At 42.2% G+C, this 13,875-nt stretch overlaps 1 protein-coding gene across 3 annotated transcripts in view; it reads right to left on the bottom strand.

Moving 5' to 3' along the window:
- GALNT1 (polypeptide N-acetylgalactosaminyltransferase 1) overlaps positions 1 to 13,875 on the bottom strand; it is a 131,609-nt gene that overhangs the window by 95,054 nt on the left and 22,680 nt on the right. Inside the window, exon 1 of one of the 3 annotated variants that reach the window (XM_062201559.1) lies at positions 4,731 to 4,814. The exons of the other annotated variants lie outside the window; for them this stretch is intronic. The gene's annotated coding sequence lies outside the window, so the exon portion shown is untranslated. Of the gene's footprint in view, positions 1 to 4,730; positions 4,815 to 13,875 lie in introns of those variants that run through there. 3 annotated transcript variants of the gene reach the window in all.

The raw sequence follows: 13,875 nt of genomic DNA, 5'->3' as shown, positions 1-13,875 counted from the left end.
GCAGTGGAGGATGGCCCAAGCCCTTGGGCCCTGCACCCCATGGGAGACCAGGATAAACACCTGGCTCCTGCCATCGGATCAGCGCGGTGCGCCAGCCGCAGCGCGCTACTGCGGCGACCATTGGAGGGTGAACCAATGGCAAAAGGAAGACCTTTCTCTCTGTCTCTCTCTCACTGTCCACTCTGCCTGTCAAAAACAAAAAAAAATAAATTAATTAAAAAAAAAGATTCAACTAGAACTAGGTGCATCAATATGAGTAAACAATGTTAAATGACAGAAAGAAAGCAAATTACCAATTGTGTGTTCCATTTATATACAATTTTAAAACCTGTTAGAAAAAGACACATTGCTGATGGATAGAAATACATTGTAAAGACAGAATATGCATGAGGCTAATACATCAAATTCATATTAGTGGTTATTTCTGAAGAAGAAAAGAAGAGCTTCAACTGCAGCAGAACTTGGGAGAAAAAAATCTAAATTGTGGCAGATAGATAGTTGTTCACTCAATATCTAGTCTCCTCTTCTTTCTTACCCAATTCTTGCATTACTAAATGTGGAAATTTATATCTCCTGGCCTGCCTTGTAGATTACAGTGGCCAATTAGATATAATCAGAAGTCACTAGGTGAGGCTATTGGAAAGATACTTAAAGGGACTGACTTCACTAGGAGATGGCCTCTTTTCCCCTTACCCCTTTCTTGACCCTGCTGCCTGGAATGTAAACATACATGGAGATGCAAGGACCTTCTGTGCCACCATGAGTTAACTCTGAAAAGGAAAATCACAAGCTCAGGGTTGCAAAACGGAAAGATAAAAGCAGCTGGGTCCTTGATAACCACACAGCTGCCATATCCTGAGATGGGGGGGCAGGGGAGGATCCTCTATCCTATTTAGTGCACATTTCTGTGAGACAAAGTGAAATGCAGGGATCTTTTAGAGGCAGTCAAACCTAACACTAACACAGCAGGAAGCAGGGCAAAACATTAAGATAAGATGTATGGGAGAGGTGGGTCCATTACTTGTTCCTCATCTTTGCTAACTGTGCTTTTCTATAGGATTGATCAATTTTTTTTTTTTTTTTAAGAAAGGCAGAGAAACAGCAAACCATTGGTTCAATCTCTAAATGACGACAGTTGGGCCTGCACCTGGCTGAAGCCAGGAGCCTGGAACTCAATCCGGGTATACCACAGTAACAGGGACCTAACTACTTGAACCCCGTCACCTACTGTCCCCCAGAGTGCACATCAGGGAGCTGAAATCATCAAGAATAAAACTGGGACATGAACCCAGGCATTCTGACATGGGATGTAGGTGTCCCAAGTGGCATCTTAACAGCTACACCAAAGACTACCCTGGTTTTAAATTTTTTATTAAAAAACAAAACAGAGGCCGGCGCCGCGGCTCACAAGGCTAATCCTCCGCCTTGCGGTGCCGGCACACCAGGTTCTAGTCCCGGTCAGGGCGCCGGATTCTGTCCCGGTCGCCCCCCTTCCAGGCCAGCTCTCTGCTGTGGCCAGGGAGTGCAGTGGAGGATGGCCCAAGTCCTTGGGCCCTGCACCCCATGGGAGACCAGGATAAGAACCTGGCTCCTGCCATTGGATCAGCGCGGTGCGCTGGCCACAGCGCGCCGGCCGTGGCGGCCATTAGAGGGTGAACCAATGGCAAAGGAAGACCTTTCTCTCTGTCTGTCTCTCTCACTGTACACTATGCCTGTCAAAAAATAAAAAAACAAAACAGGGCCCTGGCCTGAAGCACTGGCATCCCATATGAGCACCGGTTCTAGTCCCAGCTGTTCCTCTTCCGATCCAGCTCTCCGCTATGGTCTGGGATAGCAGTAGAAAATGGCCCAAGTATGGGCCGGCGAAAAAAAAAAAAGAAAAGAAAAGAAAATGGCCCAAGTCCTTGGGCCCCTTCAGCCACATGGGAGACCAGGAGGAGGCTCCTAGCTCCTGGCTTCGGATCAGCACAGCCCCGGCCATTGCAGCTATCTGGGGAGTGAACCAGTGGATGGAAGACCTCTCTCTCTGTTTCTACCTCTCTCTGTAACTGTCTTTCAAATAAATAAAATAAATCTAAAAAAAAATAAAAAATAACAAAACAAAACAAAACACACCAGACTGGGGACAAGAAATAGCAGGTAAAGTCGCCACCTTCGGTGCCAGCATCCCATATGGGTGCTGTTTACATTTCTGGCTGCTCCACTTTCTATCCAGCTCTCTGCTATGGCCTGAGAAAGCCATACAAGATGTCCTAAGTCCTTGGGGCCCCTGTTTGAGAGACCTGGAAGAAGCTTCTGGCTCCTGGCTTTGGATTGGCCCAGCTCCAGCCATTGCAGCCATCTGGGGAGTGAACCAGCGATGGATGACCTCTCTTTCTCTTCCTCTACCTCTCTCTAACTCTGCCTTTCAAATAAATAAATAAATCTTCAAAAAAAATTACTTTTCAGATTTTAAAAAGATTCTCCATCTTACCCACCATCAACTGTTGGCCCACAGATCTAGTAAAAATGCAAAATAACATGCATATTCTCTATGAGGTGGCCAACCACAGTAGATAACAAATTCAACAGCAATTTGCCAACCACATTTAAAAGCACAGTTACCATACTGTTGTCACAAGTACTGCCACTGCCAGACCAGATAACAAACAAGATTATAAGATGCTAGTCTCTCAGAGTAGGGCAAGGAATAAGAAAAAACAAAGATAATTTTTTATACTCATAAAGGATTGAGAACTACTTCCTTAAAACAACCTCTGATACCATTTGGATATTAACTAACCTTTGAGGATCTAAAAAGTTTTCTAATTTTCTCAACAGATAAGTGAAAACAGAAATTTAGGGTAGGGGATAGATTTTAGATTTTGGCCCAAGATAATAATCTAAAACATTTACTTACCATGGAAAAAACAAAATAATACTAAAAGATTGTTTTATTTATTAGCATGCTATAGAATGACAGTATTCTAGCTACTCATGAATCAACCTCATAGATTTATCACAAGTATTACATACTGCAAAACAAACAGACCCTTCATTTTCTTTCCTTTGCTGGTCAGCAGTTTGTTTACATAGGTTTTTGTTTTGTTGCTTTTCCTCATTTGGTTTTTTATTTAACTTCCTCCTTAATGACATTATCTTTCTTAGTTTAAAACTGTTAATGGTAGGTCTACATTCTCTCCTTCTGATTTTTCTGTGAACAGCTATTCTCTGCTCACTCCCTCAATATGATCTTCCCTGCAGTCTCAGGCTGCTTCTGCCTTGATAATGAACATACCCATTTTAGGTTATGACATTTCTAGTGCCTTTTCTTGAAAAAAATTTTTTTTTCAGTTCTTTTCGGGGGCAGACTCCTTGTTTTTTGTTCTCAAAACAACCACAACAAACCCAGTACAATGAAGTTGTTATTTTCCTAACAACTTCACAGAAAATGAACAAGTGAACCACTGAAAAAAGTCTCTGAAATAATTCTTCTATTTAATTCATATCAATAACTCAAAATATTTCTTATGTTTTTTTAAAGATTCCATCTAATTTTCAAAATTGTATTCTACTTAAAAGCTCAAAACACTCGGAAATAGAATGAATAGTTGCACACGTTTGTCTTTATTACCAATAAAAATGTTGACTAAAAGATAAATTTTTTGCAGATATTTCTTCACTTGAGCTTTGGAGAAAATAAGAATTGAGTTCATTCATGAGCAGTCTTTTCCAAATGCAAATACTACGTTATAGCCTACCCTCACAAGCTCACTTCTTACAATAACAGATTCAGGAAGAATAACTACAAATTTTTTCAATGACATATTTAAACATAATCAAAGAACATATATTTTTTGATAAATATAAAATAATTTTACAGCTTTGTAAGGTAACAGTTCTGCACATAATGCTATCTCACTGCACAAGAAAGATCAACTAGGGCCCAGTGTTGTGGCATAGCGGGTAAAGCCACCACCTGCAGCACCAGCATCCCACATGGGTGACAGTTTGAGTTCTAGTTGCTCCACTTCCGATCTAGCTCTCTGCTATGGCCTGGGAAAGCAGTAGATGATGGCCCAAGTCCTTGGGCCCCTGCACTTGCATGGGAGACCTGGAAGAAGCTCCTGGCCTTGAATTGGCCCAGCTCTGGCCGTTGCGGCCAACTGGGTAATGAACTACTGAATGGAAGACCTCTTTCTCTGACTCTTTTTCTCTGTGTAACTCTGCCTTTCAAATAAATAAATCTTTTAAAAATAATAATTCATAAACTTTAGTGTCAGAGAGCAAGGACTGACAAACTACTATTTTTGTAAGTAAAAATCTAAGGAAATGGTGGGTATTGGTGGTGAAGGGGTTAAGCCACAAACAGCAATGCAACAGTTCCAGTCCTGGAAGCTCTACTTCCAATCCAGCTCCCTGCTCATGTGACTGGGAAAGCAAATGAAGATGGCCCACGTATTTGGGCCCCTGCCACCCACGTGGGCAACCTGGATAGAGTTCCAGGCTCCTGGCTTCAGCCTGGCCCAATCCTGGGAGTTGAGGACATTTGGGAAATGAACTAGCGGATAGAAGATCTCTCTCTACCCCCCTCTCCCTCTCCCTCTCTCTCTGTATTACTCTGCCTTTTGAATAAAATAAATAAATCTTTAAAAACAAAACCAAACCAACTTGAGCAGTGGAACTGTTTTGTAGCAGGTTAAGGTGCTGCTTGGGATGCCTGTATCCCATACAGGAGTGTCCTGCCTCACCTTTAAATCCCACGCAGCTTCCTGCTAATGTACTTGAGAAACAGCGGGTGATGGCTTAGGAACTCAGTCACTACCATCCACATAGGAGACCTGGATGATTTCTTGGCTCCCAGCTTCGGTCCAGTCCTGGCACTATGGGCAACTGGGGAATGAATCAGCAAATGGAAGATTCTCTCTCTCTGCTTTTCAAATAAATAAACATGAATAAATAAACATTTAAAAGAAAAGGAAAAAAAAAGCTGAGACAAACAACCCCTCCTAATTTGAGACACATTTTTTTACTTCTTAAATTTTTATCATTTTTACTTTTTTCACCTTTTCCTAGTTTACCCCCTGACATTTTTCAGGGAGACTCAGCTTTAAGAGGTCTCAGGATTTCTACTCTCTCCAGTATCCTATGGTCACCAGCATAACCCAAAGCTCTAGGTTCCAGGGTTCTACAGACACTGGAACTCCCAGCACAGCAAAAAGTATCACTACCAGCATACCTCCCTGGAATTTCCTTATTTACATGTCAGCTCAATTACCAACTGCAAAAAGATTTTAGGGGCTGGTGCTGTGGCACAGCAGGTTAAAGCCCCAGTCTGCAGTGCTGGCATCCCACATGGGCGCTGGTTCTAGTCCTGGCTGCTTCACTCCCAATCCAGCTCGCTGGTATGGCCTGGGAAAGCAGCAGAAGATGGCCCAAGCCCTTGGGTCCCTGCACCTGCATGGAAGACCTGAAAGAGGCTCCTGGCTCCCGGCTTCAGATTGGCACAGCTCTGGCCATAGCAGCTATTTGGGGAGTGAACCAGCAGACGGAAGACCTTTCTCTCTCTCTGCGTCTGCCTCTCTGTAACTCTGCCTTTCAAATAAATAAATAAATCTTTTAAAAATATATATTTTTTGAATATTCAAATCCAGTATTTTTAACTGTCCATAATACATGGTTTAAAAGCATCAAAAGCTTCAAATACTCTGCTAAGTCTTTTACTCCAAAAGGAATGTAACTTCATTATTGAAAGCCAAAGGAAAATTGATTCATCCAACTAACATAGGTACCTGACACTATTCCAGGTACTTAGCACAAAATCAGCAAACCAAAGATTAGTATATTCAAAGTGCCTATGTGGGAGAGGAGCAGATAGCAAACAACAAACATAAGTAAACTGGATTATACACACACTGGAAAGATGCAACTGAGTGGTCAAGTAAGAAGGGTCAGCAGTGCCCAGCAATCCTTTTTTTTTTTAATTAAAGATTTAGAGTTACAGAGAGAAGGAGAGGCAGAGAGGCAGAGAGAGAGACAGAGACAGAGAGACAGAGAGAGAGGTCTTCCATCCACTGATTCACTCCTCAGATGGCATAAAAGGCTGGAGCTGTGCCGATCCGAAGCCAGGAGCCAGGTGCCTGGACCGGGTCTCCCACACGGGTGCAGGGGCCCAAGGATTTGGGCCATCTTCCACTGCTTTCCCAGGCCACAGCAGAAAGCTGGATTAGAAGTGGAGCAGCTGGGACTCGAACCGGTGCCCATATGGGATGCTGGTACTGCAGGAGGCAGCCATATCCGCTCCGTAACAGCAGCGGCTTTTTTTTTTTTTTTTAACTTTAATTATTTATTTATTTGAGAGGTAGAGTTACAGACAGTGAGAGGGAGAGACAAAGAGAAGGATCTTCCATCCGCTGGTTCACTCCCCACATGGCTGCAATGGCCGGAACTGAGCCAATCTGAAGCCAGGAGCCAGGAGCTTCTTCTGAAACTCCCATGCAGATGCAGGGGCCCAAGTGCTTAGGCCATCTTCTACTGCTTTCCCAAGCCACAGCAAAGAGATGGATCAGAAGAGGAGGAGCCAGGACTAGAATGAGTGCTCATATGGGATGCAGGCGCCACAGGCAGAAGATTAATCTCCTGTGTCACAGGGCCTCCCTGTGTCCTACAGTCTACAAAAGGCAACTACTGCTAAGATACTTTTTACTCCCAATAACATACTGCCAAATACCGCCAATTAATTTTTCTTAAACATAAAATTTTCAGACACGATAGGGGCAGGCATTTGATGTAGTAGCTAAGCTACCACTTGGGATGCCTGCATCCCCTTATCAGAGTGCCTGGTACAAGTTCTGGCTCTGCTTCCATTCCAGCTTCTGTTAATTTACAACCCAGCAGGTAACAAGGTGATAGCTCAAGTAGTTGAGTCTCTGTCATCCAAATGCACCCAGATTTGAGTTCCTGCCTTATGGCTCTGGCCTGGCTCAAGCCTGACTAACCATTTAGGGAATGAGAGATGGGAGATTTCACTCTGTTTCTCTCTCAACCTGCCTTTCAAAAAAATAAAATTAAATTAAAATTTTGAAAATATTTAAGCAGAGACAGCATTGTAGTGCAGCATGTTAAGCTGCCCCTTGAGAAGAAGCCAGCATCCAGTATCAGAGCACAGGTTTGAGGCCTGGCTGCTGTACTCCAGATACAGCTCTCTCTCTACTAATGCGCAAAGCAAACAGCGAAAGATGGTCCACACCCACGTATGAGACCAGCATGGAGTTCCAGGCTCCTGGCCATTTGGGAAATGAATCAGCAGATGGAAGCTCTCTCTCTCTCTGTCTCTCTGTCTCTCTGTCTCTCCCACTCTCCTTGTCACTCTTTCAAATAAACAACTCTTTCTAAAAACAAAAAACTTAAAACACAATTCCAAAAATGAAATAATTAAATTTTTCAATAAACACAATGGAATCAATGGTTAATGGTTAAAATTATCTTTCATATTTCTAAAGATAATTAAATTTAATTGGTATCATTATTAGGCTGTTCTTTTCAAAGTTAAAGCTAATCAAGAACACAACTTGTCCAATTATATCTCATTCTATCAGTTATAGAGATATACTCTATTTATAGATCTTTTAAAACAAGTTTCTTCTCATTTCATAAGGATCACATATGAAGTTGTGCTATTAGATCACACCTTAAAATATTTAAGGCCAAACCCAGGACAGATTTTTTTGCCTTTTAACTATTTTCATTGTTTTTCTTTTTCTCTCAGTTTCTCTCTCTTCAAAAAAAGGCAATAAAACTAGAGTTCATATTTTATATAAACACCATCAGGACCAGCGCTGTGGCATAGAGGGTAAAGCCGCCACCTGCAGTGCCAGCACACCATAAGGGTGCCAGTTCAATACCCAAACATTTCACTTCTGATCAAGCTCTCTGTTGTGGCCTGGGAAAGCAGTAGAAGATGGCACAAGTGCTTAGTCCCCTGCACCCGGCATGGGAGACTCGGAAGAAGCTCCTGGCTCCTGGCTTTGGATTGGTGCTCATATGGGATGCCAGCACTGCAGATGGCGATTTTACCTGCTACACCACAGCACCGTCATAGGGATAGCTCTCAAGGACTTGGGCCATTTTCCACTGCTTTCCCTGGCACATTAGCAGGGAGTGAGATTGGAAGTGGAGCAGCCTGGACTTGAATCTGTGCCCATGTGGGATGCTGGTACCTCAGGTCACAGCTTTACTTGCTACAAGCCCAAGACATGGATTTTTTTAAACTATGAATTTTGGATTTTATCATTTGATCAGTAGTTCTGAATTTCAATTCCCATCCAGCTCCCAACTAATGCATGCCTGGGAGGCAGCAGATGATGTCTGAAGTACTTGATTCTCTGCCACCCACATGGAAGACACAGGAAGTTATGGGCTCCTGGCTTCAGCCTGGAGCCTGCTTACAGGCATTTGGGGAGTAAACCAACTGATGGAAGGTCTCTGTCTCTGCCTTTCAAATAAACTTGAAAACTCCAAGGAATTTATTTTGTAAGTTTGATATATGTTTACTATATTAAAGCTTACCTAGCAATTCAAAAATCATTTAATAATAGTAAACCCATTACATGTTAATATACATACATTTTAATGAAAAATACTGCATTTGAAAACAAAAAATTAGTTGAGTTGGCATTATTTACATTTGTGAAAATCTCATTACTGTCTGGCCTCTCATAGCTTGATGATGATTCTTTTGAATTCAGTCTGTTGATACCATATGTAATATATCCTCAGGAATTCATCTGTATACTTATGAGAGAATGAGAATAAAAAGACAAATGATATGTTATAGTACAAAAAGCATTGACCCTGCAGCTCCTTGGAAATCATCTACATTTTAAGGATTGTTGTTATTGGTGAACAGTTTGCAAACTAATAACAGGAATACATTTTAAAAAAGATTTATTTATTTATTTGAAAGAGTTAAAGAGAGGCAGAGAGGTCTTCCATCCACTGACTCACTCCCCAGATAGCTGCAACAGCCAGAGCTGGGCTGATCTGAAGCCAGGAACCAGGAGCCTCCTCTGGTTTCCCACACAGGTGCAGGGGCCCAAAGACTTGGGCCATCCTCTACTGTTCCCAGGCCATAGCAGAGAGCTGGATCAGAAGTGGAGCATCCAGAACTTGAACCAGCACTCATATGGGATGCTGGCACTGCAGGTGGCAACTTTACCTGCTATGCCACATCACCGGCCCTGGAATACATTTTTAAGTAAGAAAGATTTTTAAATCTTCTACTAAGCTCCAGAGTATAGAACAGATGAAGGTGGAGCAGTTTAGGTTAAAGTTCATAATGTTTTGGGGGATAGGGAGGTGGGAGAGGTCCCTGAAGCCATGCTTTTCCCTTTCTTACTCATTTCTTGGTTAAGGTACTGGTTGGCCAGGGGATCGATAGAGACCTCTGGCATGGTAATGGTGTATGACAGTATGATGCAGGTGAGCGTGCTGTGGGGATATTCCATTCTGTACCATAGTTTAAAGACTTTTTAATATAGCTTACTACATTAACTTCTTTTTTTAATTTGAGAGGTGGAGAGTACTCATTCCCATACACTGGTTCACTCCCCAAATTACAACCAGGAAGCTGGGAGCACAATCCACGTCGCCCACTTGAGTGGAAGGAACCCAAGTACTTAAGTCATTATCACTGCCTCCCAGGTCTGTGTTAGCAGAGTCAGAAGCCATAGTCAGGAACTGAATCCAGGCACTCCATTAGGAGTGCCCCACCTCTAACTGTTGAAATGTTGAAATATAAATATTAATGTTTTGGGGGCCAGTGCTGTGACGTAGCAGGTAAAGCCACTGCCTGCAGTCTGGCATTCCATATGGGCACTAGTTTGAGTCCCTGCTGCTCCACTTCCGATCTAGCTCTCTGCTATGGCCTGGGAAAGTAGTGGAAGATGGTCCAAGTCCTTGGGCTCCTGCTTCTGCGTGGGAGACCCAGAGGAGGCTCCCGGCTCTTGGCTTTGGATTGGCACAGCTCCTACTGTTGTGGCTATTTGGGGAGTGAACCGGGGGATTGAAGGCCTCTCTCTCTCTGCCTTTCAAATAAATAAATGAATCTTAAAAAAAAAAAAAAAAAAAAGCCACCAGTCCTTAGCTTATTTTTTTATGTTAGAGGAATCTCTATTATATATAGTAGTTGTTTACATTACAAACTCTTTTAACTTCATCATGTTCTTAATTGTCACATGTTATAAAGTTTATTTATTCATATTTTTCTAGTGCTTCTCTTCACTGGCTATCCAGCATGTTCATTTGAGCATGCAATGCTAGAAGACAAGGTCTAATTTGCATCACAGTCTCTATGAATTAAAATACCACACAAAATTAGGTATGCTAACAAAACAAGGTATGAAAATACCCCCCTCTAGTAACTATTAGGCGGTCAGCCTTCAAGCTTTAGAGTGATTTAAACATGAATCATGCTTAATGCTTGCTGCTTCCATTCATTTCTATCAGCAGTCACAAATTTACCTAAGTTTAAAGTGGTTTTGCAAAAACAACACAAAAAATCTGATTACTGGCTAATAAAATAATTAGCTTAATTAAAAAAAAAAAAAAACTGAGGCAGGCACTTGGCATAAAAGATAACCACTTGGGATGCCTGATTCCATATCTGAGTGCCTGGCTTCAAGTTTCCAGAGTCGCCCCCCCAGCTTCAGATTCCAGCTTCCTCCTAATGTGCACCCTGGGAGGCAGCAGGGATGGGTCAAGTCGTTGGGTACCTTCTATCCAAGTGGAGACCCGGATTGAGTTCAGCCTGGCCCAAACCCAGCCCTGGCAGGCTTCTGGGCAGTGAACCAGTAGATGGGAGTGTTCTCTCCTTCTCTGTCTCTCAACTAAATAAAAAACAGAACAAAAACCACACACGCACACGCACACACACACACTTGCAGTAACAGGAATGCATATACTAGGTTTTCAAACAAACATACTAGCTAATCTCCCACACATCCTGTGAGCACAGCAATAAGTTCTCTGCCTCACTTGCACAGGTACCATTCTCAGCTGTAAAGTGCTCATTATCTACTTCATAGAATACAAAGGCTTTTGGCTTTTCTTCATCCTCCTGCCTGTGCGTCTTTCAAGAGCTCTCAATTTACGGAAAAAATAAATAAATTTAAGCCAAAGCAATAAATTTTACAGGGGGACAGCAACTAGAGGAAAGATATATTTTTAAAGGCAGAGTAACAGAGCAAGAGGGAGAGACAGAGAGACAGATCCTCCATCCAAATGGCCACACGGCCAAGTCTGGGCCCAGGTGAAGCCAGAAACTCCATCCATATCTCTCACATGAGTGGCAGGGCCCTATCTGGACAACCTTCTACTGCTTTCCAGGCACATTAGCAGGAAGCTGAATCAGAAGTGAAGCAGACAGGCTACAACCGGTGCTCCAATATGGGATGCTGGTGCGGCAAGTGGCAGATTAACCCACTGTGCCACAACACTGGCCCCCAAAAAAGATGTTTTAAAAACAAACAAAACGGCCGGCGCCGCGGCTCACTAGGCTAATCCTCCGCCTTGCAGCGCCAGCACACCGGGTTCTAGTCCCGGTCGGGGCACCCATCCTGTCCCGGTTGCCCCTCTTCCAGGCCAGCTCTCTGCTAGGCCCAGGAGTGCAGTGAAGGATGGCCCAAGTGCTTGGGCCCTGCACCCCATGGGAGACCAGGATTAGCACCTGGCTCCTGCCATCGGATCAGCGCGGTGCGCCGGCCGCAGCGCGCCTACCGCAGTGGCCATTGGAGAGTGAACTAACGGCAAAAGGAAGACCTTTCTGTCTGTCTCTCTCTCACTGTCCACTCTGCCTGTCAAAAAAAAAAAAAAAAAAAACTAGTTGGAAGAATTGGGAAAAAATTCAGAATCAAATTAGTTAGGATTATTTACTTCAGCTGCCAATGTCATTATTTTTGCAGTGACTGCAAAAAACTAAAAGTAATTTTAAATTGCACAGCCAAAATAGGCACAGACATTCAAAGGTGGCAAGAAAATTAAAACCTTCAGGAACACACAGATTTTTAATATGTTGCTCCCACTATACAGTAATAATTTATCAACATGTTATGCATCCTCGTATGTAAGAGGGTCTTGAGCTAAATGAACTCAAAAATTTACTTGCAGACTGGAAGGCTTTATGGGCCTCTGACATGTGTAATCACATAGGACCCCAAAGTTGAAAAGGTTCTGCATTCTGCTTAATTCTCTGCTGTCACTGTCTTAAAGATCTTAAACAGTTTTTGAATGAGAGACCTCATCTTTTAATTTTCTCCTGGACTCAAAAATTATGTAGCTAGTCCTATTCCTGGAAAGTTGAACACTCTTTATGATTCCATAGAAGTATACCTACATGGTTCCAGGCATAACGGAGACTCAAAAAAGAAACTGAAGTGACCTGGGTTCCATTAGTTTCAGAATAATGACTATCAGAACTCTCTCCTACCCCTATTATGTATACTGAAAACAAACCAGATTAGAAGGAATAATTTCATTTTAAATATAAAAAATACTATTTGGGATGTCAGTATTATAACATGTTCAATACAGACAGAAAGAGAACCTTACAGGATTAATATTAAGCAAAGAATGGCAGTTGTTTATAATCAATATGCAAAAAAATGCTTCACTTTGGGGCCAGGAGCGCCGTGGCATAGCGGGTAAAGCCGCCGCCTGCAGTGCCGGAATCCCATATGGGCGCTGGTTCTAGCTCCGTCTGCTCCTCTTCTGATCCAGCTCTCTGCTATGGTTTGGGAAAGCAGTAGAAGATGGCCCAAGTCCTTGAGCCCCTGCACCCACGTGGGAAACCCAGAGGAAGCTCCTGGCTCCTGGCTTTGGATCGGCTCAGGTCCAGCTACTTGGGGAGTGAACCAACAGATGGAATCAATCTCTCTCGCGCGTGCGCTCTGCCTATCTGTAATTCTTTCAAATAAATAAATCTTTAAAAAAAAAAAAACTTCACTTTGTCTCGTGTCACTGCTTAACTGTTTCTGATGATTTCTGTTACCTTTAATTTTTAGAAATAATTCTTATATGAAACATTTTTGTGAAACAGCTACAATATCTAAAATGCCACAACAGTGAAGAATTAAAACATAAAAATCAGAGCTACAATTAATCTAAATAACTAAATGTTTAAAGTAGTGCTTTCAATTCATACATTTAACACAGAATCTGACAGAGCAAACAGAAAAGATGTTCCACGGTAGCAATGAGCTACAGGTAATATTATTCAAGAGAAAACGTCATCTTAAAGAAGAGAGCTGAAAAAGAAAACCATTTCCACATCCCAAGAGACGGCTGCAGGAACGACGCCCTGTTAATATCTCATGTAGTCCCACATGTTCTATGTAAACTGACAGCAGTTTAACTTGTCTGAATTTTTTTGGATAAAAATTCAATTTTAACCTAAGCTTGTTATGTAGATATCCTCCAAAGCACCACTAATAGCAATCACCGATCAACTTCCTAAAGACAAAATGCAGGGAAAACAGTAAATGAGGATAAGATTTAAAGTAAAACAAAATACTAGTGGCAAGTCAGTTAACGAGCAAATATCGCCATATTAAAAAAGACCAAAAGAAATATTAATTTGATTTAAAAAAAAAAAAAACTAAGTCAATGGAATTACAGGAAATTGGGGTTTATAATGAAAGGAATTACATACTCTAAAAGCATTATACATATACTTCTTGTTAGCTGTAGTAGGTTTAGGGGTTTCTTTTTAGAAAGCTTTCACTCTGTTCACTGATAGAGAAGAACTGGCAAGTTCTTGTAAGAAAAAATACCTACACTTGGATTGACAATGCTTCCTTGAATGGCTACTGTTTAATTTGGACAAAGGTGACCCACTTAATT

Source organism: Lepus europaeus, chromosome 9 (genome assembly GCF_033115175.1).
Source record: "Lepus europaeus isolate LE1 chromosome 9, mLepTim1.pri, whole genome shotgun sequence".
Classification (NCBI taxonomy): domain Eukaryota; kingdom Metazoa; phylum Chordata; class Mammalia; order Lagomorpha; family Leporidae; genus Lepus; species Lepus europaeus.
Note: the sequence above shows the minus strand (reverse complement) of the source record. Positions and strands in the feature narration are given on the sequence as shown.